The sequence below is a fragment of the Eptatretus burgeri genome, chromosome 2 (genome assembly GCF_056783735.1).
Source record: "Eptatretus burgeri isolate ZD-2024b chromosome 2, Ebu_testis_v1, whole genome shotgun sequence".
Lineage (NCBI taxonomy): Eukaryota > Metazoa > Chordata > Myxini > Myxiniformes > Myxinidae > Eptatretus > Eptatretus burgeri.
The window spans coordinates 116,727,756-116,736,632 of record NC_140962.1 but is presented as its reverse complement, the minus strand read 5'-3'; positions in this window follow the sequence as shown (position 1 = coordinate 116,736,632).

Below are 8,877 nucleotides of genomic sequence, written 5' to 3'. Positions count from 1 at the left end.
TGATAGAGCACTCTGTGGAATCTCAATCTTCTGTTGAGATTCCATATAAATTTATAAAACTCCCAAGCATTTCTTATAGAATTGAAATGTTCTCTTGAGATGCTATAGAAGTCCATAAAACTTTCCAGAAGTTATAATACAACATATAGCATGGTCAGAGCATGTTTATGGAGCCATGAAAGGAGAAGCATAAGTATGTGCATGTTTTGGACAAAACATGCACAATAAAAAATAAGTATGGACAAAAGGAACAGGAGAGAGGAGGTGGACATTAACAGCAGAGTTGAAGAACAAAATGGAGGGAGACTTGGATAAACAATGGGTGTGGGGAGGAATGGGGTGGATAGGATGGATACAGAAGAAAACTCTCTCTCTCTCTCTCTCTCTCTCTCTCTCTCTCTCTCTCTCTCTCTCTCTCTCTCTCTCTCTCTCTCTCTCTCTCTCTCTCTCTCTCTCTCTCTCTCTCTCTCTCTCTCTCTCTCTCTCTCTCTCTCTCTCTCTCTCTCTCTCTCTCTCTCTCTCTCTCTCTCTCTCTCTCTCTCTCTCTCTCTCTCTCTCTCTCTCTCTCTCTCTCTCTCTCAAGCAAGGAAGCAGCACACACCATATTAAGTTTTTGATATAACTTGTAACTTGGTCAGATTTGAAATGCCATCCTGCTCAAGTCAGAGTGGACGCTCTAACTCTAATAAATGAAGTCATCGAGTCTACGAGTATTAAATTTAAGTTTATTTTGAACTTCTTTGAAGTTTATTATTAAACGTTTTTTTTTAGGTCACAATGCGAAATGGAGGTTGATTGAAGGATCGCCTTGCACGTCAACCTTTGTTAAAAGACTTTCAGTATAGGCTACTGTTATTAACAACACTGACATCCTCGAGTCATTTCTTAACGCACTGTTAAACGACCCGAATCTGTTGTATTTATACGTTTAAAATGTATCTCGTTTGATATCATGCTTTTCTTCATGTTGAATCATGAGCTTTGCCTGCGTGCAGAGCTTTTTAACCGCAGTGGGAAAAGCGGCCACCAGAAATGGGAGACAGCTGAATGTAACATCCCATTTTTTGACCAATAATATTCCATTTTAACATTTGACTATAAATTTCAAGATTCCGAAAATGCCTCTATAAATTTAACTCTAATCATGGCTCTGGTCTCAAATTATTTACCCAAACAATATAAGTATTGCCCATGGTTATCTCCAGACTCAAAGATTTTTAAAACCAAGTGAGATCAGGCCCTAAGATTCCTGTCTTTTAAGCTTTTAACTGTTTGGCCATCCTGAAAAAATATCATATCGATTTATCCCTCTCATCACTCTCCCCACATAACCTCTCAATTTTACTTTCAAGTTAGCATTTCTTGATTGAATAATACAAATATATTTAATAATTCTCAATTAGAGTTCTGGTATATAAACTTATTAATACAACTCTCTAGAAACAAAATAATATTTAACCAAAGTCGATAACACCAACTTTATCAAGTATATAATCTTTTCCTTCTCCCTCAGTTTCCCGAAACATGGATTTGGTCTCGATTTTCGTGTCTGTGCATGCGTGCGTGCGCGTGTGCATCCACAACCATATCTTGGACATGCCTGGCCGATTTTATTTGTACTTGGCACAAAGACAACACATGATGGTATACAAATGCATGTTATTTTGTTTCGCGATGTGATCAAAGATGGCCGACTGGTGGCCATTTTAGTTGTAAGAAAAACCCCGGTGGCGAACATATCCTCAACCATTTTTCGGACATGTATTTACTGATGTTTTTCAAACTTGGCACACCGATAATGAACGATGGCTTACATAAGCATGTCTCTTTTTTCCAACATCAGATCCAAGATGGCCGACTGGCGGCCATTTTTGTTGTAAAAAAAAACCCGTTGTCGAGCACGGCCTCAACCATTTCTTGGACATGTATTTCCCGATGTTCAAACTTAGCACCCAGATAATAAATGATGGTTTACATTTGCACTTCATTTTTTTGAGATCAGATCCTAGATGGCCAACTGGTGGCCATTTTGTTACTTAAATGTATCCCCAACCATTTCACAGACATGCATGGTCCAATTTTGTTCAAACTTGGCAAGAGCACAGTACATGATGGCAAGCAGGTGCCCCTAACTTTATTGTGTGATCTGATCAAAGATGGCCAACTGGTGGTCATTTTAGTTGTACATAAATATGGGCCAGCCCTTTATCTCCATACAGCAAAATTACTAAAACAATGGGGGCTATGACATTTTAGGCCGTTTTTACTTGTGATATTGTGCACCATATTTATGAAAACACCAAACACCTTTTTCCTGTAGGTATGCTTGGATACAAAAATGGTAATTTTCTTGAAGCTTAACCACCCTTCTTACAGGTGTTCTCTCTGACATTTATATAATCGTAAATGTTTGTGTTTGAGAAATATATGAAGGCAGAAAATACCTCCCCATCTTCCTGTTGCTAAATCAGTTTGTATTCCCTTACTTACAGTCTTCTTCTTCTTCTTTCGACTGCTCCCGTTAGGGGTCGCCACAGAGGATCATCCGTTATGATCCGCATAATGATTTGGCACAGGTTTTACGCCGGATGCCCTTCCTGACGCAACCCTGGTCGCCTCTTACGACACAGGGATATGGTACTCCTATTTTAACCGGGATATACACCGGGCCCAGTACACTGGTACTCACTTCGCCGACCTCGGAAGGATGACTGGCTGAGTCAACCTCCTGGTGTGTATTAATTCAAGCGGGCAATGGGGCTTGAACTCAGGAACTTTGGATCCCAAGCCGCTACCCTAACCACTACACCAACACCAGGCTATTTTTCCCTTACTCACAGTACTATTAAGAATCCTGTTTTCTGTTTCTTCATCATATAAATATATATATATATATATATATATATATATATATATATATATATATATATATATATATATATATATATATATATATATATATCTTCATATCTTCTTCTTCTTTCGGCTGCTCCCGTTCGGGGTCGCCACAGCGGATCATCCATATGATCCGCATAGTGATTTGGCACATGTTTTACGCCAGATGCCCTTCCTGACGCAACCCTGGTCGCCTCTTACGACACAGGGATATGGTACACCTATTTTAACCGGGGTATACACCGGCCCAGTATACTGGTACTCATTTCGCCGACCTCGGAAGGATGACAGGCTGAGTCAACCCCCTGGTGTATTAATTCAGTGGCTCAACGGGACTTGAACTCAGGACCTCTTGGATCCCAAGCCGCTGCCCTAACCACTGCGCCAACACCAGGATATATATATATATATATATATATATATATATATATATATATATATATATATATATATATATATATATATATATATATATATATATATATATATATATATATATATATATATATATATATATATATATATATATATATATATATACACATACATATATACACACATATACACATATACACATTTATATACACGAGGTGTGTTCAAAAAGTATCCAAACTTAATTTTTCGTACGCAAACAAATGAAGCTAGGGAGGCGTGGTTTGGTGCACGTATGTAGGCGATCCTAATCCGTATGCGTGAATATTTTCCCGCGTGCAGAAGCTGTCAGTCGCCGACAGACCGCCGATGAGTGAGGAAGTGTAAGTGAGCACCGTCGGATTTTCGTTTTTGACAAAATGATGGATCACTGTGGTGTCATCGCCAGTGATCACTGTTGAAGAAGTTGGGATCGCTGTTCACAGTCTCCAGCATGTCCTGTGCGATCTCCAAACGGAGTTGCTTCTGCTCGATCGTTAGCAGCTTTGGCACGAACTTCGCTGAGATTCTCCTTAAGCCCAAATCCTCAGTCACAATGGAATGAACGGATCCAATGCTGACGCCCGTCTCGTCTGCAAGTTCTCTGATCGCGATTCAACGATCCTGCATAAGCAGGGTCCTCACGTGGTTAATGACGATCTCATTTTGGGATGTTGGGGGCCTACCAGAACGTGCTTCACTTTCCACTGATGTGCGACCATCTTTGAAGCAGTTGTACCACTCTTTTATCTTTGTGGTGCCCATTGCTTCGTTCCCGAAGGCCTGTTGAATCTTGCGGATCGTTTCCACTTGGGAATCACCAAGCTTTACACAAAATTTGATGCAGTAGTGTTGTTCAAGTTTTCCGTCATTTTGTCAAAAACGAAAATCCGATGGCGCTCACTTACACTTCCTTGCTCATCGGCGGTCTGTCGGCGACTGACAGCTTCTGCAGGCGGGAAAATATTCACGCATACGGATTAGGATCGCCTACATATGTGCACCAAACCACGCCTCCCTAGCTTCATTTGTTTATGCACGAAAAATTAAGGTTGGATACTTTTTGAACACACCTCGTATATATATGTATATACATATATACACTATGACAAAACTGTTATGGATTTTATTCACATTCAATAATTTTATTTATTGTTTGTTAATTGTGCTTCCACATATCTCATTCTCTCTACCAAGTGGATAATATTCTTCCTTACGACACTGATTTAATTATTGTAGGTCTTGTCGGTTTATTGAACATGACCAATTATACCATAAATCATTCCAAAATCATTTCCCCAAGGGTCATAAAAACAATATGCCCTTCTTTATAAAGTCTAATTGTCATTGGGATATTGAACCTCTTATGACCTGCTATTGTAATCAACATTTATGTATTTTTGGAATACACAGCCGTTTGATTTGAGGATATATATTTTGATAAATCATTTAATCGCACCAAGACATTCGCATCTGTAGAGCTTCGATAATTAATTAATTTATAAGAATTTTTCACATCAATATTTTGTGTTGTACGATATTTCTGTTGTTCAGCCTATGCTTTTGTATAATAATTGGTTAAATCAATATCCAGCTCTTGGGATACACCGAAGGTAGAACTGTCCAACATGTCATTTATATTATATTTAAAATGTCATTGTAAAAATTTTCAATTTGTTGAGATGAAATAATATGTATAAACATAATTGTCTGCAGCATTTGGAATGGATGTCTTGAACCTGAAATGTCTGATAAACACCATTTTAAAAGAAATTTATAACTTCAGTAGGTGGTGGAAGACCACAACTCTCAAAATAATATTTGTCTTTAATATTATGAATACAAAGCCAATGAGAACCATTTCCATTATCATCTTCTAAATTCATAATAAAATCATTTGTATTTTTAGACAACTTTGATTATTCATCTCATACAAATAACTGCATTGTCAATTTTCAGTTTTTCACAATATTTTTCAAGTTATATATTTGACGTCATATTCTTTCCAAATTCTTTAAACCATTTATCAAGGCTCATTTATTTAGAGGAAAGATATAATCCATTACCCCTTTTAGATAATTTTACACCAGCTTGTGTGATGGAAGAAAGCATATCTCCAACGAACAATCTTTCTTTATCAGGTAGGCTTTCAAGTTTTTCAGCAAAATCTACAATTACACCACTTCCACTAATCTCTTTCTCTATCTCTTTGTTATGTCTTTCCATCTCTTTTTGAGCTTGTAGTTAAGCATTCCTTTAGTTATCAGTTTTTATTGCCAATAAAATACGACCTGTCAAAGCTTCTACCTCCCCAATACCTGCCAATAAAAGAGGGAACGATGTAATAAATCCTCAACTTGTCTCCCCTTTTGAATATTTCTTCAACACAGGTTTTGACATTCTTATTTTAAGTGAACCATTATTATTTATGACTTTCACCTGTTCATGAGTAAAACATCAATTCGTACAGCACCTTTTCTTTGAATCATATCAACATTAATCATAAAACATTTTTGATTTTGAATACATAATTTTAGTTTATAAAGATTGATTTGATTAACATATACACCTGTTGATACTTTACTACTCGTATTTATTTATCAAAAATTTGCACATTAAAGGGTTTAGGATGTTTCATGTCTGCGTAAACACCAATGTAGGAATAATCACAACACCATTTTCTACATTAATCTGTAATTGCATTTTTTCCAAAAGCAGACAAAACACATTGACTTCTTTACTCTCTCCTCTTTCAGTATATAGAGAAGTATCCACTCTGTTAGACTTTGTTTCCTATTGAGCATTTAGTCAATTGCATAGATTGCATGTTGGCTTTGAACTGCGAGCATATCCAAAATAGGTTCTTCATTACCGTTGCTTTCACAAACCTTTTGATAAGACATATTTTTCGGCAGACAAATTTTTATCCCAATCTTGTTCAAATCAGTCTCGTGGATAAAAAGTTCCACTGAGAGAAACTTGAAGTTGTTTCACTTTAGCATTATCATTCAATGCATTATTCTTATCAGTAGCAGTATCTCCATCTGGTTTTTTTAAATGACCCATGTGGATCATGGCTTTCCTTCAAGAACACCAAAATTCCAAGTGTAGATAGTTTGGTTTAGTTTCATGTGCTGACACCACCTTTTCAGGTATGTTATATTTAGTGGCTTCTTTGAGTTAAGTCTTCCATTCAACATCTCTTCCATTTTCAGATTACGAGTATATTCACAAACATACCAACTCATTTCATTTGTAACAAATTTCTTCTGGGCAGCAAAAGCATTTGAAACACCAAAAGGCAGTGCGTTTCCATTATAATTTATTTGTAGTTGAAATCTATTTTTTAGTCCATACATAACTTTAACATAATCACAAAATCAAAATATACCTTTCAGTGGAACTACTGTGGTAAAACAATTTTCCATTTTTTTAATCATCGTTATACATTCCCTTCCTTTGAACATAACCAGGGTCTGTGTTTGTTCCTGTTGACGTATCAGGAATAAAACCTTCAACAGTTCCCTGTCCCATGCTCTTACGAAACAAAGAAAGTGTAAATTTCAACATTTCAGATGTAGCGTAGACATAATCAACCGCTTAAACTTCTTGAGTTCAAATATACAAATGAACACCATCAAACATTTCCAGAAGAAATCATTTATGAGTGTGGCATTTGTGTTATTTGCAGCCATATTGAATTTAAATGTACGCAAGAAACTATTGGCGAGATTCAAGTTCGTTGATTATCACAAAGCTTTTTGTCCCATTTATATTCCAGTCTGTTCCAGTTAAAGCATTTAACTTGAAGTATTCATCCTTTTCAGTGGAGTTTGAGATGATAATGGTGTCATCCAAATCATAGATACTATTAATCGCTTCCATACTTGTATTTATTTAGTCAAAGAAAATTAAGGCTACACAGGCGATTGCTTTAGCTGATGCTCTCAAACTTTTTAAACCCTTACCCTAATATTTGGATTATTTTCTGTCTTTTTGGGGGAGACATTTTTAGCGTTTCGGGGGGGAATTGGGACCACAGATTGGCAGACTCAAACTATTGGAATATTGATCTTTCTATAAACTACAATTCTACAGATTGTACACAATCTACAGGACATCACACTTTATTGAATCAGGTGTGATGTCCTGTAGATTATGTACAATCTGTAGAATTGTCGTTTGTTTTGAATTTAATCTGTGACATTTAATAAAGTGTATTGAATGTCACAGATTAAATTTAAAATAAAGATAAATATTTCACTCTTTTATCTGTGGAAATATTTCATTTATGTCTTGAACCTCAAGCGGCCAATCTTTGACCTATTCTTGTTTTTTTTATTCACAGAATTTGGAGCCCATCATGAGTGTCAAAAAAGAGGGTACACTGATTCATATATTCAATATGGATTCACATCCATAATCATCAATGGAGAAGAAAGGCCTCAATGTGTTATTTGTAGCAAAGCTTTGTCAAATGATTCTATGAAACCAACAAAGTTGAAGCAACTTTTGCAGAATGTTCATTCTCAACACAAGGACAAGGACAAAAGCTTTTTTGAATGTCATGGGAATGCTCTCAAAAAGATGAAGCTGGATTCAACAGGGCCATTCCAACAAATGAACCAAAAGGTTATTGAAGCGTCTTTTGTCATAACACTGGATAGCAAAGCAGAAAAAAAAACACATACAATTTGGGAAACTTTGATCAAACCTTGCGCTCACAAAATGGTGGAAATTGTGTTGGGAAATGGATTGGAGAAAAAAAACTTGCAGCAGTTTCACTATCAAACAGTACTGTTCAAAGGAGGATCAGCAATATGGCCATTGATATCAAGGATTAAGTTGTACAGAAGATCAAGTCTGCAGCATTTGGCATTTTTTCAATTCAACTGATGTGACATCGTGTTCCCAGTTGCTGGTATTTGCAAGATATGTTAACTCAGGTTCATTTCAAGAGGAGTTTCTCTTTTGTTCTCCTCTTGAAACAACTACCAAGGCCTCAGATATTTTGGAAAAGGTTAAATCTTTCTTTGAATCAGAAAATCTTTGGTGGGATAATGTGTGTGGGTGCTGTGCAGATGGAGCACCAGCTATGTTGGGGACAAAATCTGGATTTCAAGTTTGTGTGAAAAAGCGAGCTCCAAAAGTGAAAGGCATTCATTGTATGATCCATCGTGAGGCACTGGCCTCAAAAACACTTCCAGCTCCACCAGGGAAGGTTTTGGATTAAAACAATTCAAATTGTGAATTTTGTCAAAGGAGGAGCTCTCAACTCACGACTTTTCAAGCAGTTTTGTATTGACATGGATGCAGACCATAATTTGCTTCTTTTCCACACAAATGTTCGATGGCTTTCAAGGACCCAGAAGGATCCATGTCACAAAGTTCCCGAGGACCAAAAAGTCTCAAAAGTCACCAAGGTCCCAAAAAGTTCCCAAAAATCCAAAAGTCCCAAAAAGTTCCCGAGGACCCAAAAGACCCAAAAAGTTCCCAGGGAAATAAAAGTCCCAAAAAGTTCCCAGGGAACTAAAAGTCCCCAAAAGTTCCCAAGGACTCAAAAGTACCCAA